At 51.0% G+C, this 5000-nt stretch overlaps 1 long non-coding RNA gene across 1 annotated transcript in view; it reads left to right on the forward strand.

The window, feature by feature from the left end:
• Window positions 1-5000, forward strand: part of LOC140402518 (uncharacterized) — a 7820-nt gene that overhangs the window by 1074 nt on the left and 1746 nt on the right. The window contains exon 2 of the long non-coding RNA XR_011938153.1: window positions 1808-1849. This is a non-coding gene — a long non-coding RNA (uncharacterized lncRNA). The remainder of the gene's footprint in view (window positions 1-1807; window positions 1850-5000) is intronic.

A 5000-nucleotide genomic window follows, 5' to 3' on the forward strand; every position in this document is an offset into this window, starting at 1 on the left:
GAGGAGGTGGTGGAAGCAGGGACGATAGTGACGTTTAAGGGGCATCTTGACAAATACACGAATAGGATGGGAGTAGAGGGATCCGGACCCAGGAAGTGTGGAAGATTGTAGTTTAGTCGGGCAGCATGGTCGGCACGGGCTTGGAGGGCCGAAGGGCCTGTTCCTGTGCTGTACATTTCTTTGTTCTTTGTTCTTTGTTCTTATTACTGCAGCTGTCTGGGGGCCGTATGTCTGTCGTTGATGATAATGTTTCCTGTGTGCGTGTGTTTCTTAAAATATTTACTAAATTTGTAGGATTAAGCTTCTTTTTGACCATCAGCTCCGAAGACCTCTGTCGAAGAATCGCTGAAAGGTGCGAACGAACTCAACAAACAGTCATAGGGTTAGGATTAGGGTTAGGGTTAGGGTTAGGGTTAGGGTTAGGGTTAGGGTTAGGGTTTGGGTTTGGGTTTGGGTTTGGGTTAGGGTTAGGGTTAAGGTTAGGGTTAGGGTTAGGGTTAGGGTTTGGGTTTGGGTTTGGGTTAGGGTTAGGGTTAGGGTTAGGGTTAGGGTTAGGGAAACTCCACGATATACTTTGTAGTTTTCTGAAACCCTGGCCTGTGACTAAATCTCTCCTCGAAGGTGGAAGCTGTTCCGCCCAGGGAGTCCTCACTTTAAGCCCTCCCTTAGACGACACTAGGATAAGTGGTAAAGCAAAAAGTGCAGAGGATACCGGAAGTCTGCAGAGGGATTTGGATAGGCTCGGTGAATGGGCTAGGGTCTGGCAGATGGAATACAACGTTGACAAGTGTGAGGTTAGCCATTTTGGCAGGAACAACAGCAAAAGGGATTATTATTTAAATGATAAAATATTAAAACATGCTGCTGTGCAGAGAGACCTGGGTGTGCTAGTGCATGAGTCGCAAAAAGTTGGTTGACAGGTGCAGCAGGTGATTAAGGTGGCGAATGGAGTTCTGTCCTTCATTGCTAGGGGGATGGAGTTTAAGACTAGGGAGGTTCTGCTGCAAGTGTATAAGGTGTTAGTGAGGCCACACCTGGAGTATTGTGTTCAGTTTTGGTCTCCTTACCTGAGAAAGGACGTACTGGCACTGGAGGGTGTGCAGAGGGGATTCACTCGGTTAATCCCAGAGCTGAAGGGGTTGGATTACGAGGAGAGGTTGAGTAGACTGGGACTGTACTCATTGGAATTTAGAAGGATGAGGGGGGATCTTATAGGAACATATAAGATTATGAAGGGAATAGATAGGATAGATGCGGGCAGGTTGTTTCCACTGGCGGGTGAAAGCAGAACTAGGGGGCATAGCCTCAAAATAAGGGGAAGTAGATTTAGGACTGAGTTTAGGAGGAACTTCTTCACCCAAAGGGTGGTGAATCTCTGGAATTCCTTGCCCAGTGAAGCAGTAGAGGCTCCTTCATTAAATGTTTTTAAGATAAAGATCGATAGTTTTTTTGAAGAATAAAGGGATTAAGGGTTATGGTGTTCGGGCCGGAAAGTGGAGCCGAGTCCACAAAACCTCCGTTTCCTCAGCCCCTCGAATACCGGACCTCCCTCCCTGACAGCGGCGTGGGTGTACCTACACCGCACGGGGGCGGCGGAGGGTTCCAGAAGGCAGTCCGCCCACCAGCTCCTCGAGGGGGGCAATTGGGGATGGGGTGATGACTTTACGCGGGTCCTTTCCAATTACGCATTCGCGAGCGGGGGGGGGGGTGGGGGGGGGAGAATTGTCTTGTTAATGTCTGAGAATTAACGTACATCCTCCCACTCTCTCTCTCTCTCTCCCTCCCCCCACCCTCGCTGCTTACCCAGGGACTCTTTGTGGCTACGCTCTACTGCTTCCTGAACGCGGAGGTGAGTACGTCGCTACCTCCCGGGCGGATGGCGAGACTGGGCGGGCAAGTGGCGGACGCAGTGTAGTGCCGGGATTTAGCGAGGTGGCACAGTTTGGTCGAAGGGGTGTGGGGGGGGGGGGGTGACAGGGGAGTTGAATCGAGACGTTCCAAATGGGGGAAGGGTTTGTGATGGGAGACGGGAGTCAATGAGGAGAAGGTTAAGGGGGAGATTGAATCGAGACGTTCCCAATGGGGGAAGGGTTTGTGATGGGAGTCAATGAGGAGAAGGTTAAGGGGGAGATTGAATTGAGACGTTCCCAATGGGGGAAGGGTTTGCGATGGGAGACTGGAGTCAATGAGGAGAAGGTTAAGGGGGAGATTGAATCGAGATGTTCCCAATGGGGGACGGGTTTGCGATGGGAGTGAATGAGGAGAAGGTTAAGGGGGAGATTGAATCGAGATGTTCCGAATGGGGGAAGGGTTTGCGATGGGAGATGGGAGTCAATGAGGAGAAGGTTAAGGGGGAGATTGAATCGAGACGTTCCAAAAGGGGGAAGGGTTTGCAATGGGAGTCAATGAGGGGAAGGTTAAGGGGGAGATTAAATCGAGGCATTCCAAATGGGGGACGGGTTTGCGATGGGAGTCAATGAGGAGAAGGTTAAGGGGGAGATTGAATCGAGACGTTCCAAATGGGGGGAGGGTTTGCGATGGGAGATGGGAGTCAATGAGGAGAAGGTTAAGGGGGAGATTGAATCGAGACGTTCCAAATGGGGGAAGGGTTTGCGATGGGAGTGAATGAGGAGAAGGTTAAGGGGGAGATTGAATCGAGATGTTCCGAATGGGGGAAGGGTTTGCGATGGGAGACGGGAGTCAATGAGGAGAAGGTTAAGGGGGAGATTGAATCGAGACGTTCCAAATGGGGGAAGGGTTTGCGATGGGAGACGGGAGTCAATGAGGAGAAGGTTAAGGGGGAGATTGAATCGAGACGTTCCAAATGGGGGAAGGGTTTGCGATGGGAGACGGGAGTCAATGAGGAGAAGGTTAAGGGGAAGATTGAATCGAAACGTTCCAAATGGGGGAAGGGTTTGCGATGGGAGTCAATGAGGAGAACGTTAAGGGAGAGATTGAATTGAGACGTTCCAAATGGGGGAAGGGTTTGCGATGGGAGTCAATGAGGGGAAGGTTAAGGGGGAGATTGAATCGAGACGTTCCAAATGGGGGAAGGGTTTGCGATGGGAGACGGGAGTCAATGAGGAGAAGGTTAAGGGGGAGATTGAATCGAGACGTTCCAAATGGGGGAAGGGTTTGCGATGGGAGACGGGAGTCAATGAGGAGAAGGTTAAGGGGGAGATTGAATCGAGACGTTCCAAATGGGGGAAGGGTTTGCGATGGGAGACGGAGTCAATGAGGAGAAGGTTAAGGGGGAGATTGAATCGAAACGTTCCAAATGGGGGAAGGGTTTGCGATGGGAGTCAATGAGGAGAAGGTTAAGGGAGAGATTGAATTGAGACGTTCCAAATGGGGGAAGGGTTTGCGATGGGAGATGGGAGTCAATGAGGAGAAGGTTAAGGGGGAGATTGAATCGAGACGTTCCAAATGGAGGAAGCGTTTGCGATGGGAGATGGGAGTCGATGAGGAGAAGGTTAAGGGGGAGATCGAATCGAGACGTTCCAAATGGGGGAAGGTTTGCGATGGGAGATGGGAGTCGATGAGGAGAAGGTTAAGGGGGAGATTGAATCGAGACGTTCCCAATGGGGGAAGGGTTTGCGATGGGAGATGGGAGTCAATGAGGAGAAGGTTTAGGGGGAGATCGAATCGAGACGTTCCAAATAGGGGAAGGGTTTGCGATGGGAGATGGGGTCAATGAGGAGAAGGTTAAGGGGGAGATCGAATCGAGACGTTCCAAATGGAGGAAGGGTTTGCGATGGGAGATGGGAGTCAATGAGGAGAAGGTTAAGGAGGAGATTGAATCGAGACGTTCCCAATGGGGGAAGGGTTTGCGATGGGAGTCAATGAGGAGCAGGTTAAGGGGGAGATTGAATTGAGACGTTCCCAATGGGGGAAGGGTTTGCGATGAGAGATGGGAGTCAATGAGGAGAAGGTTAAGGGGGAGATTGAATCGAGACGTTCCCAATGGGGGAAGGGTTTGTGATGGGAGTCAATGAGGAGAAGGTTAAGGGGGAGATTGAATTGAGACGTTCCCAATGGGGGAAGAGTTTGCGATGGGAGACGGGAGTCAATGAGGAGAAGGTTAAGGGGGAGATTGAATCGAGATGTTCCCAATGGGGGACGGGTTTGCGATGGGAGTGAATGAGGAGAAGGTTAAGGGGGAGATTGAATCGAGATGTTCCGAATGGGGGAAGGGTTTGCGATGGGAGTCAATGAGGGGAAGGTTAAGGGGGAGATTGAATCGAGGCGTTCCAAAAGGGGGAAGGGTTTGCGATGGGAGATGGGAGTCAATGAGGAGAAGGTTAAGGGAGAGATTGAATCGAGACGTTCCAAATGGGGGAAGGGTTTGCGATGGGAGTTAATGAGGAGAAGGTTAAGGGGGAGATTGAATCGAGACAATCCAAATGGGGGAAGGGTTTGCGATGGGAGACGGGAGTCAATGAGGAGAAGGTTAAGGGGGAGATTGAATCGAGACGTTCCAAATGGGGGAAGGGTTTGCGATGGGAGATGGGAGTCAGTGAGGAGAAGGTTAAGGGGGAGATTGAATCGAAACGTTCTAAATGGGGGAAGGGTTTGCGATGGGAGTCAGTGAGGAGAAGGTTAAGGGAGAGATTGAATTGAGACGTTCCAAATGGGGGAAGGGTTTGTGATGGGAGATGGGAGTCAATGAGGAGAAGGTTAAGGGGGAGATTGAATCGAGACGTTCCAAATGGGGGAAGGGTTTGCGATGGGAGATGGGAGTCAATGAGGAGAAGGTTAAGGGGGAGATTGAATCGAGGCGTTCCAAATGGGGGAAGGGTTTGCGATGGGAGATGGGAGTCAATGAGGAGAAGGTTAAGGGGGAGATTGAATCAAGACGTTCCAAATGGAGGAAGGGTTTGCGATGGGAGACGGGAGTCAATGAGGAGAAGGTTAAGGGGGAGATCGAATCGAGACGTTCCAAATGGGGGAAGGTTTGCGATGGGAGATGGGAGTCGATGAGGAGAAGGTTAAGGGGGAGA

The sequence above is a fragment of the Scyliorhinus torazame genome, chromosome 25 (genome assembly GCF_047496885.1).
Source record: "Scyliorhinus torazame isolate Kashiwa2021f chromosome 25, sScyTor2.1, whole genome shotgun sequence".
Lineage (NCBI taxonomy): Eukaryota > Metazoa > Chordata > Chondrichthyes > Carcharhiniformes > Scyliorhinidae > Scyliorhinus > Scyliorhinus torazame.